This window comes from Streptopelia decaocto (assembly GCF_964273445.1).
Source record: "Streptopelia decaocto genome assembly, chromosome: 4".
NCBI lineage: Eukaryota > Metazoa > Chordata > Aves > Columbiformes > Columbidae > Streptopelia > Streptopelia decaocto.
Window position 1 is genome coordinate 11125435 of NC_138658.1, and position 13705 is coordinate 11139139.

Below are 13705 nucleotides of genomic sequence, written 5' to 3' on the forward strand. Positions count from 1 at the left end.
AGAAGCCAGTCTATCTTTGAGCAGTCACTGATTCCAGATGTAGTGGTTCCTTCCACCCCCGGGCTGGAGGAGAATCCCTGCAGCGTGGCTTTTACCTGTACTAGAGAAGAATGTAAGATAAGACAACTCACTGGTTACTGTCACTTGTTTTCTCTTACGTGACACACAATTCACAGTTGAACTTAGTTCCATAAACGGGTTGGTGGGCATCCATGAATTACATTCTCCTTGCTACATTTGGAAAATAGTAATCCAAAAGGAAATTAGACAACTAGTTGCTAAGTAACTGGGAAAGAAAAGGAGGTAAGAGTGATAGTATTTTCATACACACCACAGCCCACTCAAAATAATTGCAGAGTGTTTAGTCTCTAGTCCAATAATCCCTTCTGTCTTGGCACATACTTTGGTGGCATTTGAAAACAACACAGGACTTCAAGGCTGAACCTAAAATCTATCCATACATAACGTGGTTGTTGCTGGTCTTAAAAAGCAGGAGGTAAATGCGGTGGGCAAAAGTAAATGTCAATGTAAATTTTGAAGAACAGCCTGGATTATTAGCTGTCTGAAGTAGGTTCCAGGTGTCAGGAATGGGTTGCAGCATTTTACCTTTCTTATCTCTGTTCTATGGCTCTTGTTTACAAGCAAGGTTTGCATTAATATTGGTCTTAAAAGCTTGTTCTATTGCTAATTAACTTGACAATTTCCATTTTAAGTTGTACATTCCTGAAGGTTCTTTTTTATTCTCTATTGTGCTGTTCGAGTGAGGTGGTAGCTGTGGGTCTGTAGAAGTAACACCTTAATGTTATTTCTGTATACCTCACTTTCGTTTTGTGAGGAGTGTTGTTACAAAGCAGATAGTTAAGAGATCACCTTGCAAAACTGGTACATGGTCTAGAAGTTAAAAGTCTTTGAGATGCTGATTGTTCCCTTGTTTGTACTAAAAATAAGGGAGAGTGTTTGCTAGAACTTTCATAATGGAAAAAGGAACTGGGAAAAGAAAAGGCAACAGCAGCACTGCATGCAGTTGGTGATCATTTTTGTTTCACTTTTAACTAGATATTTGCTTTTACAGTGCTGTGCTAACCTTGCATATATTGCTTCATTAAACAAAAATTTTGGACTTGTAGTTAGGCTTTAAAATCACAGCATATGCTATTTTCTAAAACGTTCTCTGCACATGCAATTATAAATAGGATAAACCTCCTAGATAACCAGGTCTATTCTTTATTCAAACAAATTGCATGGGAGAGTGCTGGAATAAAGACGAAACTCAATAAATGGAGTTTCTGTGTAGAACATGATGGCAGAGTTTGAGTTATGTGGATGAGCATGCTTTGAAGAGCTCCTAAGTGCAAAATCAAATTGCAGGAAAGAAATAAGGTCTGACCTACATCACTGGCAAAACTCCTGTTGTTCTGCAGAAGCAGCAGTTTCTGGTAACAAAATAAAGCCTGTATAAATCTCGCACTGTGTTGTGCAGTTGTGGTTTGAAACAGTATGTTTTGTGTTGTTTCTCTTTGAGTGACATCTTTGGATTGTCATTTTAGGATAAGTTAGTATGAATAATTGCCAGAATTACTATCAGAAACAGGAGGCTGTTTGAGACAAATTTGATTAAAGCAGATACAAAAGGATATATTGTATTGTTTTGGGAGAATGATTTGCAGTATATCAGAATGTTGTCTTCCAAAATAAAATTGTCAAATTAAGTAGAAGTAATACCAAAGTGGAAATAACTTTTAAGTCGTAGGATAATTTAATTTATACAGAACTGTGTTCTGAAGCCATGGAACTGAAGAAGAGTTCACTTCTGATTATTCATCTACTTAAAGTTAAAATGTTCTATTAAACATGTTGTTAGGGCTGTCAGGTGCAATGCATTTTCATTCTTATTAATGTCAAAGGAGTTATCCTCTGTGGCACAATGACATATGGAAGGACTGAACTAAAATCAATTTGTGGTAGTTGAAAATCCGTTACTGTAAAGTATATTTGTGTATAAATGACATCCTACTAAACAGGATTGTTTTACTGAGTTCTGCTGCATTGAGTGTAACAGTGAATTGTGTGCTGCAAGTGTGAAAACAGCTTGCTAGATGGAGACTTTTTATGATTTCAGTACTCAAGATTAAGTCATTTCTACTGAGCTTACATTTTAAATGCTAGCAATATAGAATTTGGTATAATGCTTTTTGTGTTTTCATTTTGTTTGACCTGTTTTGTATTTGATATTTGCTGGACATATATCTGATAAGACTGAGTTTGCTTAGAGCAAGGTGGATGTTTCTCCATGTGTTCTGCTAATGCAAGGTAACCTAAACCACTTCAGAAAGCTCCCAGCCTCCAGAGAACCTCCTGGATTGGTTCTGCCCACTCCTCTGGATTGGATGGGGCTTAGAAACTGGAGGGTAAATGTGGAACTGATAGCAAAAATAATCACTCATTAATGATTCACTACCTATCTCAAGAAGGCCGTGTTTGTCTTAGGTCTTCTGAGACAAAGGCTTCTCTGTGTTGAGTGCATAGAGAACCTAGCTTCGCTTTAGAAGGACTGCTTTGTTAAACCCATAAAGTTCAGGCACAAGTTAGGTGAGCAAGATGGAAGTTGTGCCTGTACTGTGCTTTCTTTGTGAGAGTTAAAATAGAGGGCTGTCGTAACAAAAGCTGTCCTGCAGGCTCGAAGCAGTACAGGGTAGTTGTTCCATTGCAGTTCACAGGATGACAGAATGGTTGAAGTTGGAAGGGACCTCTGGAGGTCATCGGATCCAACCTCCCTGCTCCAGCAGGGCCATGGCCAGCTGCCTTTGAATAGCTCCAATTGAGGGAGATTCTGATTGCATGTAAGATCAGGTTTTCAATGGAATTTCTTCTTCAGATACCTAAATGAGATTTGATAAGTGGCCAGAATACTTAATATTTGGATGACAGGCTAAACTACCCTCTTCTTTAAAGTTTATGAATTGGAGTTGAGCACTTACTATAATTGCTACCATAAAGTTAAGTGGTGATTTTTTTTAATCAGTATTATATATTGACCTCAGAAGAGGTCAAGTCAAAAGCAACCTCTCTAAAATGAGTGTCTTCCACACCTCTGAAAATGAAGAAAAGTGGTGGTTCTTCAGCTTGAGTGTCTATAGTGTCAGGGACACAAGTGTAAAGAGCCCTTCTGAAAAGTCTTTTGACATAGTGTATCAACATGAATCCTGTAAAACTAATAAATGAATGGTTTTATGAAACGAGAGATGAAGTTTATCCTAGCTCCACCACAACTTGAAACTGGATGTCAGATTTTTAGACTGCTGGATTGTTACAGTGTAATGTATATATGCCTGTCACTGTATAAAATCTGGACTGATAGAACATAGTTCTTAAATGTAACATACTGAGTGACTGTCACTGTGCATCAACAATAACCGTTCATCTTCATATTTTACTTACTTTATCTTCTTCTGGTATAATAGAAGTAATGGAAGAGAACGTTTTCATAGTCTAATTGCCTCTTACTTTGAAAATCAGCTTGGTAATGTCATCTCAACATTCATTTTTCAGTAACTTTTTTCTCTCCTAATGTCTGCCAGGTGGGAGAGACCCTTATGCAGTGACAACGTCATATTTTATTTTCCTTGTGTACCATGCAAATAATTCATTTAAGTGGACATGCAGAGAAAATCTATCTAGATATCCACAGAATAAGTTTATCTTAATAGACCGTGATTGTCCCAGTTGACAGTATATTAATTTAATGTATAATTAATTTAATATATTTTTTGTTACAGTTACTCTTTGGGAAATTTTTATGACTATAAAGCGTTGAGATTTTTCCAAGGGAAAAGCAACAGATAATAGGGCAAAATGTAATACATTTTTTTTCTATTGACAGTTTGTACAGTACCGGTGGTCTTAGGCAGTGTGTGGGCTTATGTTTTACTTCATTTCTCCAATATGTGCACTTTATTTGCTTGAGAGTTGATCACATTTTCCAAATGAAAAAAATTGAATATTGTATTTTTTTTTCTAAATGATTAGCTGTGTGATCTCCTCTTCATTGTCTTGTCCTTTGTGTGCTTTTCCAAAGAGGCATTTTGAATTGAAGTCAGGAGGGGGATTTCTTCACTTTCTTCATGTAAGCCTAATCTTTTTCTACACTTCTAATTATTATTTCATCATTGCCAAGGAAGAAGATTTATATTAACCATATCCAGTATTTAGAGGGGGATGGTATATCTTTTTTTCTCATCCTGTTTTGTGAGTGTTTTGTTAGTATATGTGCACTGACATGGGTAATACAAGCTTGAATCTGCAGTCGTTCGACATCAGAGTTGTTGAAGAATTGGCCAACAGGAGTTATCCTCTTAGTGATTCCTTTGCGTATCATGTGTGCTAAACAGCATTCTGAAAATGCAGGGGATTTAGCCAGAAATTCATAGCGTTTTAGTCTCTGTCACTTGCACATTCTGTCATCTTGCCCAGATTTTGAAGTTTATAATGTCGACATCTGTATCACAGCTAGTCCTCTTGACTTTCTGTAGTAGACAACGTAGAAAAAAATAGCTCATCTTTAGGCAGGTGCTTGTTAAGTGAATTGCACCTTAAAAGTATGTTTGTTTCTGTTTATAAAATGCTTCTAGAGTGACTAAGATCAAATACAAACATTGGCTTTTGGTCAGATCAATCTTCTTCCATATTCCAAAGCCAGTGCTGTCACTTTTTTGTTATTTACTTAGTGCATTGGTGGTCTAATATTTTGTTTAATATAATATAATTTTGTTTAATAACAGATTTATCCTCTAAGAGCTAATTGTTTATTCCCTATGTTACCAATTCATCCACATTAGTCAGCACAGCTTAAATTACTACAGATGTTTAAAACCCATTAAGTGTCTTTTCACCCTGTGTAACGTACGTGGAAAGAAATTGGGAATTCCCATGGTAAAGCATACCACTTGGATATAATTTTTTAAAATACAGTGATGTACCTTTTCAGGTTACTCTTGCATAGGAATAACCTAAATATATCTAAGCTTCTCTTCTGAGACAAATGTTTCATACTGAGGCAGAATGGCTAAAGGGTGTCAGAACGCCTGAACTATCAATACACAGGAGTGGTCTCTGTCACTGCAGACACTCTAATTCTGTGAGTTAATTGTTTCTTTATCTATAAGATCATGCAGAAGGTTATCACTAAAGAAATGATAGATGTGTCTCAAACATGTCAGTTGCAGAACCACCAGAGTTGCGCATGTCTACTTGGTTGCACTGAGCTGTAAATCTTTTTCTTTTCAGTCATCTGTTTAAATGACATCTTGAATTAACTTTTAAGAACTGTTGTTGATTTTACATTCCAAATCCATTAGCCAAATTAGCTTTATGCCCTTGTTCTATGCAGTTACTGTGTGTGTACATATATTCTTTCTTAATTTGACCTGAAGCTCTTGTGGTATTTTATATTGACTTGGCTGGAATAATAGGTTAAAAGTACATTCTGTCCTTAAAAAGAGGCAAAGAAATGGAATATTATTAACTGTGGTGCTTCTGTAGCTGTCTGATGCTCTGGGAAGACTGATTTGACTTCTTGAGTGAATTGTTTCAGACAAAGCAGTGTGGAATATTATGCACTGTGGGGCAGAAGAGAATTAGACCTCAGAACTAAAATATAACTTTAGAACAAGATATAAAAATTGTTTTATATCTTTTGCGGGCTGCTACCAGAGTATAGAATGCTTTACCAGTCAGTCATCTTAACATTAAACTTCTAAAAGCAATTGCTTTATGTACCAACTTCCGTGAATTCTAGTATAGTAAGATTGATATAACTGCTGCTCAATACTTTCATTTTTAGAAGTATACTGATGTTTGAAACAGAAAGCTGGATAGAAGTCCTCAGCTAGAGGGGGGGCAGCTGCAGAGGGGTGATAGGGGTGCAGACAATCTGGCTCTGCCCTGGGAGCAACACTTCTGGGACTGCCAGGGCAACGCTGGGAATTCCATGGGTGCTTGTTCCTCCCATTCTGCACCTGCACAGAGCTCGATACAGCCAAACCCTATGGAATAAGCTTGACATCAAGATTAATTACACAGCTTATCCACAGCACTCATAAACATCGCATGGTAACTGCGTGTCTAATAATAGCTGGGTTCCATGTTGTATCTCTGTGGACTGCCAGGCAAAGGGAGAAGAAGCTGCCTTGTTCATGTGTTCAGATGCCCCCTTCTGTGCTTTTTGTTGCTATGCATATAGATATTACAAGTGGGAAGGATGAAAGTTGAGGAATGTTTGCCCAAACACCCCTGCCTGGCTCCCTGAGGCTGTGGGACGAGCACGGCCCTCTGCAGGGAAACCGTGGAGAGAATGTACGTGAAATAGCAGCGCTGGGCTGCTCCTCTGTCCCTACAGGGGAAGCCACACTTGCGCCAAACTGGTAACTGCATTTACCCGTTCTTATTAGTTGGTTCAACTATGCACTTTGTTCATCTATACAATACTTCCCAGGCATAGCAGCTGTGGATTGAAGCCGTCTTGTTCTCCATTGAAAATGTGAAAGAAATGCTGATTGATCAGTGGATGTTCTTTCTAGCACAGTTGGTTCCTATTAGCAGTTTTAAGTGTGAGGAGGCTCATCGTTTCTGTGCCGTGTCTGTTATGTTAAACCAAATTTCCCCCTTCGTTCCTGTTAGTTCATTGTTTTTTCATAGTTCTGTGTTTGCTGGAGTATGTGGCTTGTTGTTTGTTTTGTTGGTATTTTTCCAGACTTTTTTCCTGAAAAATCAAGTTTTGGAAAAATAAAGCAGTTAATGTGGTAGTCCTTAGCTCCATTTTACCTAGGAGAGTCACCGAGTCCTAAATATAGAATTTCACAACTCAATACGGATGTGCTGCAGCCTTTGAGACCTTTAGCAAAACAGTTTTATGGTTAAGGAGGGTAATCTTCTATGTATCTCTTTTCCTACCTGTTTATGCACCTGAGCCTAAAAGATGCCAAGTATTTTCTATTCTAAAGGAATCCTGTGGAAGTTCTGCACCCTGGCAAGTGAGCACAGTCTGCACTTCAGCAGTGTCTCCATGGGAGGGTTCTGGAGAGCAGTACTGCCCCGTGCTTCTCCCGTGTTTACCGACTGCTAAGAAACTTAACTGCTGAGTGCCCCAGAGGGTTATGACAAAAGATATCTCAGAAGGACAAGCCAGATCACTCATCATAAGGTTGTTTATAGTGATTAGTTATTTTTCTTCTGTTTAGTTTTGCAGTGTTGAAAAAACCTTTTGTTTCTTAATTGAAAAGCTGTGACACTCTACATTTTCATGCAAACTTAAATCCCGAAGCAGTGATTTTTTTTCTTTTCAAGGATAACACCATCTCCTCCTGTTATGAATTCAGTGGCAGGGAACTAAGAGAAGAGAAATCCCTCACAGTTGCAGCTTTTTTATTGGGAAAGAGAAGGCAGAAACTGCTTGGCATGGGTGAATCCCGTGACATCTTTGAGAGCAATGAGAATGATTTGCTTCAAGCTTTTCTACCCTAGCACCAGATTTGACTACTGGTTACACAGTCCCTGGTCCTTGCTTGGTCTTTGTGATAGAATCAGAGTAAGGAAATCATGACTTCAATTAATCCACTGTTGATTTCTCAAATAAGTAGATGTACACTATGGATGTAGTTATCTACATATTTTCAGAAAATTGCAGTTTGTGTTTTTATTTGTTTGCTTTCATTTTTTAATTTCCCATATTTCTCTGTAGTGATGCATACTTTGCTATCCCTAGGCTGAAGGAACTCTTTTACCATTAGTGTCTGCTTGTTGTGTTCTGATTCCTGTTCTTAATGGAATTGTGCGATGTAAGAGCTATTTTATTTCAAACTTAAGCAATTAAGCTCACCTGAGATCAAGTAGGTTACACTGGTTTTGCTTTTTCTCTTGACTTAGTTTATTATGCAAAGATGTCTTTATGTTTGAGCATAAGGCTTCCCTTCCAAAGAAAGCCATGCAAATGCTTATGTCTACCTAGTGTGCCAAGCTTCAGTGATCATTTTTGGTTTGCTGCCATGTAGTTAGCAAGTTCTGTCTTTCTCTCTCTTCTCAGAAGCTTATACTGTAGAATATATGTGAATATTTTCATGGATAGGATGAAAATGCATGTGATTCTGCACACTTTACTTTGAGTATTGTCAACATAACCTAAGCTCGGTTCTGTTTGGGTTGGTCCATCTGGCGATGAAAGGAACCTGCCATTCCAAAATTTATGAAATTAAATGTGTGTCAAGACATATCGAAACCTTAGTGTGCACTGTAAGGTGTTCAAATCTACTGGATAATTTGTCTCCACTGAAGAAGCTTTTTAAAAGTTTCAAGATTATAATAGTATTTTAAAAGCTGTCAGTTGTTGTTCACTGAGTAGCAATGTTCGGAGAGCAGATGAATAAAAGAAAGTCAAGAGGAGGCACTTGCTGGGCATTGATGTTACAAAGTTAATGCACTTGACCTGGGACAGGGTTCTAACTCTGTGCCACGCGTGGCAGCGTAATTCAAGGACAGTTATGTGCTGAAACCACTTTCCAGCCTCCTGGCAATGTATCCCTCAGCTTTCCTGTCAGCCTTTCACTTTCCTTAGATTGCAAGTTCTCTTGGTGAGAGGCTCTTTTTGTTCTGTGCTTTTTGTTCAAAAAGCACTTTAATAACACCAATAATAATAATACAACTACAGCTTGCCACAGAGCTGTACAGATTCATCACTGTACTAGTGGCTGCTGTAAGATTTATTCCAGGCTTTCTCAGATTACAAGTTTGCTGCCTAATTCCTGCTGCTAGCAGGACTGAAAAATAAAACCACATTGTAGACAGATGTAGAAATCAAAGCAATTAGCTGCAAAATATGATAAAAAAAATGGGCCTACCTTCTTGCCGATCTTCAGTCACATCAAGAAGACACAGTCTGGGAAAAGGATAAAGATAAGGGTGGAACTGGGACACTTCCATTCATTTCTTTTACAATACATCTGCATGGAAAGTGTTATTTCTTCTTCCCTGTTCATCTGGAAGAAGTCAACGCAAACACGACTGATTCTTGGTGGTTATGCTCACAAAACAAACTAAAAGAAAATCAGTTGGTTGCCAGTGTATGTCTAATCCCTTATGGAATAGCAATGCACTATCTATTTCCAATTCCCCAGGAGCTGTTTTTCTTTGCAAACTTGAACATTTCTACAAGGTAGAAGCGTAAATCCTTATTTTAAAATTAAGTTTGACAGATCATAAAAACCTTATGACCAACCTTTTAAAATATTTACTCTTTAAGGGATTTCTTCTGATACTTTACAGCCCTGGAGATGTGTTAGTATTGCTCCTTAAAATCTAGTTTCATATGTGGAATAAAGCATAAATACCATTTTATATTGCAAAAATTATACTGCAAAACATTTGAAAATATGAATAGTGGAGAGGACAAATAAAAGTGCAGTGACTGTACAGAGTAAGGCTTCACGTACTCATTCCAACCCAAGTTATTTTACCCAGTAAATTCGCATGACAAAGGCCCTGCCATGCTGTGCAGAGGTAATGGGTTAGGTCTGGAAACACCAGTTGCACTTTTGTGGAGCCAATAAGCCACACAGCTCTACACCAAGCTCCCATGCACTTGCCCTTTCTATGGTAACACTCCTGGAAATAATTCAGGTGTCTCTGCTACACCTTTAAAGCAAATAGGACTAAAGATTACTCAGAGCTGCCTTTGATTGAACTGTAATGGAACAGGAAAAGAGGCTGCAAAATAATTTTGCATTTAGATAAAAAGCAGGGAGTTTATGATGCAAAACATTTCTCTTATACCTTCTCCTTCCTCACTGCTTTCTTTAAAGGTAAGGGAAATGGTGAAAATGGTAATCCTGAAAATTCCAAAGACCATAACAAATACTTAATTATACCTGAGTTTGTAATGAAAGGTGGATTGAAATTTAGGCTGACTGTGAAAAATATCATTTTGCATCAAGAAAGTACTTTATCTTACTGACTGAGGAGGTTTCTAGAGTATTTTGCTTTGTTCTGCACTGCTTATTCAGACATATTTAGAGGGTGCTTAGAGACACCAGAATAATCAGGAAATCTCTGAGCAAAATAATGAAAAAAATAAAGGCTAAACAACGTGGGAAGTAACAACGACCAAAGCAGAAAGCAATAGGCTGCAGATGTCAGCAGGGTAAAAACAGTGAGGATGGATAAAGCATACTTAATGTAAGGCACAGAGATATTTAAGTGTAAACTGAATAGCCAATAAAAGTGGCAGAATAGAAGTTAATATCTAAAAGGAAGTAAAAGAACTATGTAAGTCTTCAAAACTTTGAATTGGCAAAAAAGTATGAAATATACTATTGGAAGGAATATAATATTGGCAGGGAGTTTGTAATGTAGATGTATTCTCAATTTCTTACATTATAATAAATGCAGAGCTCAGTTTGGATTCCCGTGTGTTGGTTTAAGTCCAGAAGTACAGAATTTGGCCGGCTGGGGTATTTATCTGCCTAGATCTAGTTTCTGTAATCTTGTCTTTTAGAAATGCAAACACCCATGCAAGAGCAGGAAAAGTGTGTATTAACACTTCTAACAAATTCATCTCCCTGTGTTCCTCTTATTCATGTCCCATATTTCACTAAAGTCTTGTTGGGGTTTGTTGCTGTTGGGGTTTGTTATTGCTTGGTTGGTTTTTGTTTGTTTGTTTTCCTGTTGAATTGTATCCCTTAGACTGAGTGCTATGTAGGAGTCAATGAAGCTGTCCAAGTTTTTATTAACTTGAAGTAAGTTCTAATAATGTCTTTTCTGTGTTGACTACATATAATCATGAATATAGTTTGAGAAAAGTTATATCAGTTATCTTATGCAAAGTTGCCTTCCTTGTTTTCTCATTTTTTGTCATTCCTTGTATATCAATGCTGGGGATTCAGGGGAATTTCATTTAGGAACTTTAGAACTATTCATAAAGAGAAGACAAAAATACTTGTGACCCCTAGGTGGTGAGCAAGCTGCAGACTGAATTCCCAGCTGTTGCTGACATGGAGCTTTCAGGCAGAAAGAGAAAATGAAAATCCCTTTGGTCAAAAATTTTTGTCCATAAAGGTGGAGCGTACAGGCAAAAAGAGCTTGCAGGGTGCCTCAGATCACCCAAACACAGGGCCAAAGGTAGACAGATAGAGATAAAGTATTAAGAGACGTGCCGGAATCATTTTTTGGCTCCATGAGGAGAAGAAACAAAAAAAAAAATGAATGGGTTGTGTCATTGGTGTGTTGCCCATAGCGTAGTCAGTTTATTTAACATACCAGTGGTGTGGTATCTCTGCTCTGCTTTACTAAACAAGGAGAACAACCAGCTCTGTTGTGGTTTTTATATAAATTAGAGGGTTTGAGTCTTCATTTATTTGCCCTTTATTTGTTCTCTAGTATGGAAAGCTAAGCATTAACATAAATACTGTGCTTGTCTAGAAGCTTTAGTCTTACTAGGAGGAAAAAAGAAACCCCGAAGTGTGTCTCTTTGATTGGTACCAATATTCTAGACATAGCTTGTAGTGTCCAAGTGTTCTTTCAAGCTACCTAAATAGCAGTTTGTTATACCTTGGTCTGTAGACTTCAGTTTTCCTGTGATCATGTAACAGATTTATATTTTAATTGTAGCCACTGATACTCAGTGATCACTCTCTAAATGCTGGAAAAAATATTGTAAAAATTTAAATGCTTTGAATTTTGTGCTCTGAAAAAAAAAGATAAATGACACTCACTATCGAGCTGTGACCATCTGTTTGATGATGTAGACAAAACATTGACATGTTGTTTATTTAAAATACTGCTGAATAGGAAGTACAGGCTTCGGGGCATTGGGAACAGGTGAGTCTGAGGTTATCCAGGCTCAGGCACTGAAGTCCAGAGGATACTGACACTGAAGAAAAAAGTAAAACTGAACGTTTTTCAGAAGACCATATTCACAGACTGTTGGAACTCCATGTATGCAACACTGACACTTCATTTTTACTTCCACTTCCTAAAGAAATCGTGCAGTTTTAATGTCCCTGTTTGCCTTTGTCAGTCCAGCAATTAAACTGAAAGAGGGTAGATTTAGATTGGACATAAATTTTTTACAATGAGGGTGGTGAGGCACTGGAACAAATTGCCCAGAGAAGCTGTGGATGTCCCATCTCTGGAAGTGTTCAAGGCCAGGATGGATGGGGCTTTGTGCACCCTGGTCTAGTGGAAGGTGTCCCTGCCCATGGAAGGAGCTTGAAACTAGATGATCTTTAAGGTCCCTTCCAACCCAAACTGTTCAATGACATTTGAACCTGCTGGCCAGTTTCAGTCCAATGTGACAGATATGGACAGTTCTCGATGACAGTTAAATTCCTGCTGGCATCCTGGAGTTCACTATGGGATAAGATATGCAAGCAAAGCAATGCCTGCACTGCAGCAGAGATTCCAGAGGGACCTCTGCATTTATCCCTTCGCTTTGACCTGCCCCTGGCTGTTCTGTGTGCTGTGTCTTGGAGCCAGCGATAGCATGTGCTGTCCATTTTTCATCTAGACAGAGTGTGTGGCAGAGCAGGAAGGGAAGAAGATGCTTTGGAGACCTAACGGGGAGGGTAGGTCCTAGGTAGCAGTGTGAAAGGGAGTGCAGGCTATGGGAAGTGCAGGCTGTGGGAATAGCAATTTGGGAAACAAATCTATAGGAAACCAAGTTTTATTGAAAAAATGTCGTCTTTAATATGCAGGCCATGGAAGTAAAGGTAGACCTGAAATCTAAATTGCATTTCGAAAAATATGGGCATTTTGGACAGAGTAATGTAGTCACTGACAGACTCATCAGAATGGAGCAGGTGTTGTGACCCCTCTGTGGCTTCCCGTGGTGCCACTCTGCTGCCCAGAGATTAGGCCTAGAACTTCTTCCAGTGTTGAGTCTTCTAGATATTTTCAGCATTCAGTGGCTGCACTGAGCTTGAGCAGCCGGGTAAAAGGGCTCTAAGCAGCAGAGCCTGGCAGTGTGCAGTGGAAAAGGGAGCACAGGCTTTGCCGCAGAGGAAGCCGGTGGCCAGCCCGTGCAGAACAGGACTGTCTGGCTTGGAGAGGAGCACTGAGCCTCCAGCCAAACTCTGCTTGCTCTGCCCGTTGGCTGCAGTGAAAGCTAAAGCTGGAGCTGCTGTTTGAAGAAGCACTAAATAAGAAGCAAATGTGCTGTTGATAGTGAATGTCATACTGGGAGCTTGGATAATACCTTTGTTCTTTCTGAGCTGGATAACTATAAAATATATGCACTGTTGGGCTGAATAGGCATGACGTTGTTTTGACTTCTATGACAAAATATTGTGCATCCTACCAAACAAGACTTGAAGCTCTAGAAATGTGGGTTGTCTAAATGAGGGAGTGCAGAGTTACAGATGCTTTGCATCTGAAGCCATTGTTTGCACCTGAGTTAAGGCCTAATGCTTACTGCTGGTACCCAGACAAGCATCTATGTGGATCAGTGAACAGCTCTTGCAACTTATGTACTGCTGATCAGTGGCAATGGAGACAGGCCAGACTAAGCAGGCACAGCAAAGTGGCCCAGAAGTGAACTGGAATGGGATCTGTCACCCTGAGAGGTGGCCTGTTGTGCTTGGAGCTGAGGCAGCTGAGTGGGAGGTGTGTGTGTGACTTTGCAGTACAGCTACCTGCCTGCTTGTATTGTGGCTAACAAACCTTC

At 38.9% G+C, this 13705-nt stretch overlaps 1 protein-coding gene across 1 annotated transcript in view; it reads left to right on the forward strand.

Moving 5' to 3' along the window:
- The window catches only part of LOC309439282 (bifunctional heparan sulfate N-deacetylase/N-sulfotransferase 3), a gene marked incomplete at its 5' end in the record, with an annotated part of 64083 nt that overhangs the window by 1139 nt on the left and 49239 nt on the right, over nt 1-13705 (forward strand). The window lies entirely within an intron of this gene.